Source organism: Phocoena sinus, chromosome 8 (assembly GCF_008692025.1).
Source record: "Phocoena sinus isolate mPhoSin1 chromosome 8, mPhoSin1.pri, whole genome shotgun sequence".
In the NCBI taxonomy this organism is placed as follows: Eukaryota; Metazoa; Chordata; class Mammalia; order Artiodactyla; family Phocoenidae; genus Phocoena; species Phocoena sinus.
The window spans coordinates 40,819,992-40,830,893 of record NC_045770.1 but is presented as its reverse complement, the minus strand read 5'-3'; positions in this window follow the sequence as shown (position 1 = coordinate 40,830,893).

Genomic DNA, 10,902 nt, shown 5'->3' with positions numbered 1-10,902 from the left:
AATGTGCACGCACACATGGGAGGACCCTGAGATAAACCAAATACGGACTCAGAACCAGGCAAAGCAAGATGACGGGCCAACGGAAACCCAGAAGAAATGTCCCATAGAAATGATTCAAACTACCACGAGGGCACAGCTCTCTCTCTGAGCCCGCCCGTGGATCTATCTACAAGTACCCTTTTTCCTCCTAATAAACACTTTATCTGTTTCAGTACTTTCCATCTCTACGTGGAAATTCATTTCTACACAGCTGACAGGCCAGGGCCTTGTCACTGCCACTGGTCCCTGGTGATCCAGTGGCTAGGATTCAGCACTCTCACTGCCGCGGCCTGACTTCAATCTCTAGCTGGAAACCGAAATCCTGCTTCAAGCTACTGCAGGCTGAGGCCACCTGAGATCACTTTGAATGTCACATTTAGGCTATTTACATTAAGCAAGAAGAGCCCATGTTCCCAGCTGACTTACTAACATGGGGGTGCACGTTTTTTCATTAAAAGGAAAAGAATTGATTGGAATAATTCCACATCTTAAAAAAACACAAATCTCTATTTTCATTTGATAGGGTGTATGCCCTTTGTGCATAAGCAAAACACACATTTACCATGAGTTTCTATTTTGCATTTAGTTAATAGTTATTGCATTTTTTATTTGTATTTTGGATAACTAAAGTGAAGTTAGTTTTTACAATGTCTTCACCATAATTATTAATATTTATGCTTGCTTTGTTCTTTTTATCTGTTAAAAAAAACTAAGCACAAGACATAAAAGAGATGTAATTTCTTCCTCTGTAGTTTTAGCAAATATGTTTTTTATTCTGCCTTCCGTAACTGTGCTAAGGCAAACTATAGCTTTTATCACTATAGAGAAAAATTTAAGACTTTGAAATGGGTGAGAGGTTACTGGATATCCTTTCAATAAAAGGCTGAAGGCCCCGGGAATTATTGATATTTAATTCCATCACCAGGTGACTTTGACTAGGCTATTTTACAACTCTGTGGAGATAGAAGTTAATTTGTTGCAAACTGACAGCAATGCAAACAATTTTTGTCTATGGAAATGTAAATTACATGTGCCCTGCTGGGATAAAATTGACTATTGCCCTATGCATAGAATAGCTTTTGTAAATTTATTTCAACATTTCTTTACTGCATTATAATTCATGCATATAATAAGTCGAATAAAATCTTTGTTCATTTTATATCTGAAAGTCATGATTTCTTATCAATTTTTGAAAATTATCCTTTGACATCACATTTAATTTTCACAAACCTTTAGTTAATTAGTAATTATACCGAATTGTTATTTCAGTAATTAGTAAGATGAGGAATAGATATGTGACCTTTTGCCATCTTGGTCAACAGAGCAAGATGGTCACAAAATATTTGCTAGTCCTAAAATTGAATCCAAGTAGAAACAAGTTCCCTTCACCCGAATTTCCAATTCATTTGACAGTAATTCACATAGTCATGACCAAACCTATTGACAGTGGTTGCAACAGTGATGGTAACAGACAAAGCAGGCAGCAGTTGTCATGGGGAACTAGAAGGTAGTTCCATAACAGAAAGATCCAACCAGAATGAGACTAGGCTTTTGGTGAAGAGTTGAATAAGTACAGGACACTGTGACAACCAAAACCAAAACCAAAACCCAACTACAAGGAAAGATTGTTTACAGAACATTAAATAGCAAATACCAAAATGGCTTTCTAACACAAAGAAGATTTTTAGAACTTCAGAAAACAAAACTGAAAAAGACCAACTAGGTCCTCATCAGATTTACAAGCTACACACTGATAAGCTGATGCTGGCCAGTGCCAAGAGGAGACATTTCCTACAGCAGCAGAAAATAATGGGTCGGCTGCGAAACAGCAGTGTCCAGTGCAGAAATCTCTCTGTAACACTACACTTCCCAGTATGTGGGCCAGACTAAGGGAACAGTAAGTATTTGTTGAATGAATGAACAAGTGGATGAACCAGTGACCATCCTTAGAAGTCAGAGTTATGTCATGGGATCTGCAAACGATGGTGTACAACAAGTCTTGTTTGGACGGCTGAGGAAATATTTCACACATACACCCATGCTTGCTAAAGTCCAAGGTAATTGTGATAACACAATACAGATTTACTTAAAAGCACCACTAAATTCATTGTAGTTTTTTGCTATTTGTATTTTTCCTATGGATGCATATAAAAAGTATGGAAACTACCATGGGGAGGCCTCTGAAAATTTTTGCTGTTTTAACTCTACTCAGTAATCTATAATAACCTATGCAAGAAAAGAATCTGAAAAAGAATAGATATATGCATGTGTATAACTGAATCACTTTGCTGTACACCTGAAACTAACACATCATTATAAATCTACTATACTCCAATATAAAATAAAATTTTTTTTTTAATTTTGCGGTACGCGGGCCTCTCACTGTTGTGGCCTCTCCCATTGCAGAGCACAGGCTCCAGACGTGCAAGCTCAGTGGACATGGCTCACGGGCCCAGCCGCTCCGCGGCATGTGGGATCTTCCCGGACCGGGGCACGAACCCGTGTCCCCTGTATCGGCAGGCGGACTCTCAACCACTGCACCACCAGGGAAGCTCCAAAATTTTTAAATACAATAAAAAATAAAAGAGGAATCTCTTGCTCAAAAAGGTCTAAATTATTATTATCTCCTTCAAATACTCTTGAGTCCCACTCTTCCTCTGCTCCTTCTGGGTCTCTGATTATACAAATGTTAGATCTATTGTTATAGTTTCACAGGTCCCTGGGATTCTGTTCATTTATTTTCTACCCATTTTCTCTCTGTTGTTCAGATTGGGTCATTTCTGTTTTCATATCTTTATGTTTACTGATTGTTTCCTCTGTCACATTCTTTCTGTTATTGAGTCCATCCAGTGAGGACTCATTTTTTATGTCAGTTTATGGAGGACTTTTTAAAATGTCCAATATTGTATTTTTTCCATTCTAAAACTTCTACTTTGTTCTCCTCATATATATCATTTATTTGCTGAGACTCCCTATTTTATCTTTTATTTCAAACATGGTCTTAATTGCTCATTTTATGCTGCTCTAAAATCCTCACTAGCTAATGCCAACATCTCTGTCATTGCAGCGTCCATGGATTGTGTTTTCTCATTCACGTTGAGATGATTCTTGTTATAAGTGATTTTTTTGGTTGTACCCCACAGTTTGGGTATTATGTTGTGAGATCCTGAGGCAGGAGATAGACGGGCCCCAGGCTGAGCAGCTGGAGTTTGTCCCCTGTGCACAGATTCTCCAAGATGAAGATATTAGCAGGAGCAAGGAGCTGTGCCCTGCCCAGATAAGAGATATTCCTCATTCTCGAAGTCAAGGAGGCCTTCCCGACTACACATGTGCAGAAAGGCCCCTCGGAGGTCAAAAGGAGGGGGCACCACCCCACAGTTAGTCATGTCAACCTACCCATAGACTTCCTTGCTAGAATCCTTCTTGGCTAAGAAATGTGCACGCACACACGGGAGGACCCTGAGCTAAACCAAATACGGACTCGGAACCAGGCAAAGCAAGATGATTGGCCAAAGGAAACCTGGAAGAAATGTCCCATAGAAGTGATTCAAACTACCACAACGGCATGACTCTCTCTGAGCCCGCCCATGTGTCTATCCACACGTAGCCTTTTTCCTCCTAATAAGCACTTTACTTGTTTCACTACTTTCACTTTACTTGTCTCTTTGTGGGAATTCATTTCTACAAAGCCAACAGACCTGGGCCTTGTCACTGGCCACTGGTCTAGTGGCTAGGATTCAGCACTCTTATTGCCTTGGCCTGATTTCAATCTCTGGTTGCAGAACAGAAATCTTGCTTCAAGCTGCTGCAGGCCAAGGCCACCCAAGATCAGTCCTGGATCCTATTTCTCTTCATTTTTGCAGGCAGTCACTCAATTTAGGTGTGGGGTACTGGCCTAGGTGAGAGTGGAAGTTCAGCTCCCAGTTTGACCCCATTGATACATCCTGGTGAAACGGGAGCATTTACTCACAGTCTCATTGCCCTGGAGTGAGGGTATAAGTTCTGCTCTGTCTGGGCTTCCTTGATGGGGGCAAGGAACGAGGGATCAAGAGTGCCAACTAGCACCACATCACCCGCCTTGTTCATTTCCCCCCTATACCCCGTAGGCCTACAAGACCTGTCCTTGCGCAGCTTCAAGACCGAAGAAAGAGCCCAGAGTCAGCAACAGAGACTTCAATGGTTTAATGCAGCGGTCCCCAACCTTTTTGGCACCAGGGACTCGTTTCGTGGAAGACAATTTTTCCACGGACGGGACTTGGGGGGGGATGGTTCAGTCAATAATGCCAGTGACGGGGAGCAATGGGGAGCAGGAGATGAAGCTTCGCTCACTTGCCCGCCGCTCGCCTCTTGCTGTGCAGCCCAGTTCCTAACAGGTCCTCCGCCCGGGGATTGGGGACCCCTGGCTTAATGGATGGAGGAGCTGACACGTCTGAATGAAGGTCCTGGAGTTCAAGTCTCCTTCATTTGTTGACAACTCTCCTGCGATTCTCTTTGCTATAATGCCTTTATTCCCTTTGTATCTCTTTGCTGTTATTTCAGAGGGGTCTGATGACAGAGGACAGCCCAATACGTGCTGAGTCCACCATCATGAGATGAAAATCTTGTACTCAACATAGAGATCAATACTTAGAAGATGCTCCCTCAATGTTCATGAAACTGAATTCAGTTAAATCCATAGTGTTGGGATTTCAGCAGTTATAGTGTGTTGTTTATACCACAGCTTTCAATTTTTTTTTTTAATTTACAACATTTGGGTGTCAGATGTTTTGCTTTTATATCTCTAAACATGTAACTGAAATAAAAAATATATTTTTTAGAAGTTTTCATTTAATTATATAAATACTTTAGAATAATTTTAATGACATAGGAGTATACACACATTCACCTGCAACACACTTATGTATGGTATATGAGTGTGTGTGTCCAAAATATTTCAGCCATATTGAAGTAACATTGCAATTCTCATTGCAAAGCCAACTCTTCTTTGGAGGTCTTAATCAGTAATAAAATCTTAATTGTCAACATTAATCCAAATTAATTTACTAAATTCATACCAAAATCTTAATTGTCTGAATAATTCAGAGAGATTTGGGATTGTTTGGTCCTGCCTTATTATAACCAAAGAGGTTTTAGACATGTGTTTGCAAGGATCTGAATTTTGGTTCAGAATTTCCTTAATAATGAAAAGACTTTAAAGACTGTAAAGACTTTCTGAATTAATTTAATCAATTCCTCTTGCTCCAAGCTGAAATCTTTAAATCTTTTGCAGACATTTCAAGATAACGCACTCCATCTTTCAATAAAACATTTCCATGCTTATCACACTTTTGGGAACTTCTTTTTCACATCTGACCTGCTCTAATTTGACCTTGTCTCCTTTTTTTATTCTCCTTACATTTTTAAGGAGAGTAAAACTACCTGGCGGCATTCGTATAATCACCTAAAGAAGTTACTACTTCATCGTCTGACTTTTGAAAAATGCCAAGAGCTATTACCATTAAAGCTGAATAATGTCAGAGGATGATAATTAATTTGATCCCTTAACTGTTCAGTGTCATTGTCCTCCACAAAGAAGTGATAAAATATAATACATAGAGTTGTCCCTCCTTATCCATGGGGGATTTGTTCCAGGTCTCCCCCAACCCTAATACCAAAATCTGGGGATGCTCAATTCTCTTACATAAATGCTCTAAGTGCCATTTATGAAGTCAAGTGCCCCTAAGCCTTGCTGAGCCCTATTGTGAAAAATCTTTAGATGAAGTGCTTGGGTGGCAACTCTCAGCTACCACTGGCAAAACGACTATCAGAAATAGCTGAAATAATTCCTAGGTTATTTTATTCTCTGCATTGGACTTCCATTAACAGAGTCTAATAGAGACACAAAGCAGCAGGTTAGAAGTAAGAAGCAAGATGCCAAACCAAGGGGTTAGACAGCACTATACTCAGGATGCCAAGTGAGGCAGATTCTTGGGGGTGAGAAGCTGGTGGAAAGGGAACATGAGGACCTCCATCTCTTTCTGATGGAAGCCATTCTGTGCTCCCACATAGATGGACAGCTACCAGGCTTGAAGACCTCAGGCTGAAACTGGAATCCTCCAGAAAGAAGGGAACACAATTGATGTGAACATAAAATGATTACACAATGACTTCTCACATTTGTTAAAGTTGTAAGCAAATAACTATGCTAAAAAAAAAAACCTACTAAAAGGTTTTTAGTGGATACAGGCAAGATTATCCTAAAATTTATGTGGGAAAGCAAAGGAACTAGAAGAGCTAAAACAATTTTGAAAATGAAGAATAAAGTCTACCAAACATCAAGACTTATTCTATAGCTACAATAATCAGGACAGTGTGATGTTGGTGGAGGAATAAATTCATAGATTAGTGGAACAGAATAAAAAACCCAGAAATAGACCCACAAATAACCCCAAATGATTTTTAACAAAGGTGTAAAAACAATTCAATGGAGGAACAATAGCCTTTTTATTGCATGGTGCTGGAGCAATTGGACATCGATCGATAGGGGAAAATGAATCTTGACCTAAGCGTCATACCTTAAACAAAAATTCACTCAAAATGGATCATGGACTTAAATGTAAAAGGTAAAAATGTAAAACTTGTTTTGAAAGTAAGAGAAAATCCTTAGGATCTAGGTCTAGGCGAAGAGTTCTTAGACTTGAAACCAAAAGCATGAGCTAAAAAATGAAAACTTTATAAATTGGGCTTTATCAAAATTAAAATCTTTGCTTTGCAAAATACCCTGTGAAAAGGATGAAAAGGCAACCTACACTCTGGGAGAAAATATTTGCAAACCACATGGGGTTAATCTGTGATTTGGTAGGGTCTGCACTCATTGTAAAGATTTGGTTACTTTCATGTTTACCTGTTATCTCCAGATGTATTTATTCTAACTGTATTAAATTATGCTTTTTACGTAACAACATGAAACTTACAGTAACTACTTGAAGTCATGTAATGATTACATGTTTAATGCTATTGAAATTCCAGGCAATTAATTCTCAAAACAGCAAGTTTAATGATTGACTTTACCTTTTTAATGAAAAATGACCGGGTGCTATACTCAGGAGCTGTCAGTGCTGCAATCCAATTCTTTACCTCTGTTCCTTAATTCATCAAATGTTTATTGACACCTTGCAGTGTTCAGAAGGGACTTTTAAATTTGGTTCAGTGGCTGCATTCCTTGTTTGATTCTTGTGCAGTTCTAGCCATTATTTTGAAGAGAAAAATTACATACAAATTTCAGGAGGGAAGCACGTGTGAAACATCATTCCATATTCCTCTCCACTGTGAAGTTTCTCCTCTCCTTTTTTTAAATTGTTAAAAGTCTGAACAGACTGGATTCCTCCACCCCTTTTATAACAGCAATTAATCTTCAATCACCTCCTCCTTTTAGGTTCCCATGTTGAGGTCTCTTTGTTCAGATCACAGTGTTAATAAGATCAGCACCTCAGCTGTTTCCATCTTTCACGAGTCGGTTATGTCCATTAATGGAATGATGGGAGGGAATGTGTGAGAGGAAGCTTTGTGCTAAGTGTACAGATCATGTACCTGATCCTGACTCTCTGATGTTGATTGATCACCAAGATGAAGATGAAAACATGTGGCTTGCTCAGTCTGAGGACATTGCTAGCAACTTCTCAAACTTCGTTACTGAGATATCTCTTCAAACATCAGTGTGCGAATGTGTTTTCTCAGGGGTCCATAGTTTAACTCCATCGAAACCCTTAAGCTCAAAATTTCTTTAAATTATTGTGCTTTATTTTTAAAATTTACGTGATTTTTGGATCTTAATAGTATAATTGTTTTTTGGTGTAAAATAGTATTTTTATTACCATCTCTAGCTGAGACTTACTACATGATTGCCAACCCCATTCCCTCTTCCTGGGCAAACAGAAAGACTCTCTTAGTCCCTCTTGGAATTAGTAATACAAGCCATGTGATGAGGTTCTAGGCAATAGGACGTGGGGAGAAGCGAGGTACCCCTCTTCTAGGTTTGGCTACAAAGCTCCACTAAAGGTTGTCCATGCTTTCTCTTTCTCTTCCTTGGTGACCTTGGAGGCCATGAGTTTAATGTGGCAGCGACACAAGATGCAAAGAACTTATTATTACTGTATCCCCACATGGGAGAGGCGGGTCCAATGTACAGCACATTGTGATATGAGCAAGAAGTAAAATTTTATAATGAGCAAGAAGTAGTAATTTTATAATGTTTACAGCTCCTAGGAGCACATTTTCCCTCTGCCTAAGACTACAGGGGTGATTTGTTAGAGCAGCTATATTACTTGTCCTGACTAACATACCATTAGAACAATTTTTTCCTGCCAGCTATACCCATCACGATGCAATTTCACTGAGTTAATCAATTTTGAAAATGAGGTTGAATTGAAGGGTGATAATATTATGAGATTTAGTATCTAGGGAGTTTCTCTCTTTCTTGCTGTGACAATATTTCTAGACCTAAGACTAACAAAATATGTGGATACCCAAAATATTTGTTCTTTCACCTGTTTCTTTTTTCCCAAAGCCCAATGAGCTTTTTCACGGTAATCGTTGAGAGAAGATGCCCCGAATACCGTATAAAAAGCAATATTGCATTTTGAAATTTTGGCAAGTGAATCTTCTTGTCAGAGGAAAAATTGTTTGCATCGTTTGGCAGATTTAAAGGGTTTCTGATCTATTGTCATTCTGTCAGCGTCTCAATTTTTATTGAAAAATGGTGACTAATGATGCAATTTATTTTACAAAAATGTGATCATTTCCATCACTTATATTTTAAGTCTCAAAAGATTCAGTCATCCCCATATTCATTGTCGTCACCAACGGCAAATGCCGACATTTGCACCCGTTTTCAGCACTGATTCCCAATTTTCCATGTCCACAACCAGGAAACACCACCTGGGGGAGCTCTTTTATTACTGTCAGGTCTTCTGTAGCCTAGCCAATTCCCTTAGCCATTCCTTCCACCAACAATCTCTCACCAGCATTTCTCAAATTTTTGTTATCCCCAAACCACCAAATGGTTTACTCAGTGTGCTCGTGGACCATTAATTTTAATTGACTAGAAAGAGACATGATAAGTATTTAAATTATAAAAATGGAACATAATACTAATGGTAAGATTAATTATTTCATGTCAGTGGAAGAGGGATGATCTCATTGCTAACCTTTTTCACTTTGAGCTCAATAATTCAAGCATTAGGTTCTACTCTACGTGCATTATGTTTCTTTCCTGCCTCTTTTACTGCTGGTTAATTAGAGGATTAAAATGACAATTATAGGTGATTGGGGATGTAAATGTTTGATGGCGCCATCTGATAAATCTGGATATTCAAGTCAAACATGGACCCAGAATTAATGGAGAGATTTAATGAGTAGTGCCTTGAAAACTCTAAGTCCACAATCAAATCAAAAGCTGACAGTTTATTTGGGGTAGCGACAAACAAATTCTTAATCTACTCTGGTTGCATTGTCTCTGTCAAACACTAGTTTATATTGTATTGCTGCATCTTGATGTGGCTTTTAAACATACCCACGGTTTCATTGTTTTGTTTTCTCTAATGGGAAAGAAAATCACCAAATATTGGGAATGAGTCAAATTCCTAGTGACTGAGGCATTTGTACCCTAGCTTGTCTTGTCTTGTTTTTTGTGTTTTTTTTCAATGAACTGAAATATTTATTGAAGAAACAAGTCACAGGTAGATAGAAGATTAATTTTTAAATACTAAATTGTTGCCCAAAACTCTTTGCCGCAAATGCAGGCACTCCAATCTAGGAGAGAACATCCCAGGCTGTGATGCTGAGGAAAACTTTCATTAAAGAAGTGGGGTTTGAACTGTCTTCTTTGAAGAAATTACTGACCTATGTGTTCTCACTGCTTCCATTTAATTATACATTTGGGGTTAATCAGAAATCAGCCCAGAATAGTAAGTCCTTCTGTTGCTTCCTATGTCTCTCAGATCACAAAAGTAAGCAGAAACATAGAAGATAATCCATAAGTAGATTTACAGGACAGCTAGAATTTAGAAAGATAACTTGATGGGGGAAGGACAGAATTGTTTATTGACAACCCATATCTTCATGTCTTGTTTTGTTTTAATCCTGACACATCCTCACCATGAAAAATTGGCAATAGTTCATCTTTGCAGTGATGAGTTCAGGATTGTCAAAATAATTGAAGATGTCACTGAGATGCACCATGCATTTGAAATGATAGAAATGGTCTTTATTGACATTATTAATGTCATGAAGGAATGTCCCCATCCCTGATCTCACAGCTCCTAGAAGCACATTTCTCTCTGCCAACCAGCATTCCTCAGTCGGGAAAAGCACTGTTTTATAGTCACTGACCATTTCTTGGCAGAAAGTCCTGAAAAGGTGTACACGCAATAGCTGCAAGTTGATGGCAGTTATAATTTTCACTATTACTTCATTAAACATAAACTTGCAATCAGGAGGCACTATTACCAGAGACTGCTAATTAATCTCTGTAAAACCAAGCAGTACATGGATTTGCATTTAGGGGCTACTTTTCTAATCTTGTAAGAATCTGGGCCTTTGTCAGAATTGAGCACAACACATCACCAGTCTGTATAATAGCTCCAAAATAAACTTTTAATTAAAACATCTCTTCTCCTGCGGTATGGGTTTTCTGTATTACAACAACCCTAAGTCATCAAACACTTCCTTCATATACATACTATACTGCAGCGGTTGAAAAGTGAACCATTGAAGGCATGCCCATTTAATGAGCATCTTCTGCCACTGAATTATGCAATTGCGGCAGTGGTCTTTTAAAAATTTTTTTAATTTTTTTATTGACATATAGTTGACGTGCAATATTAT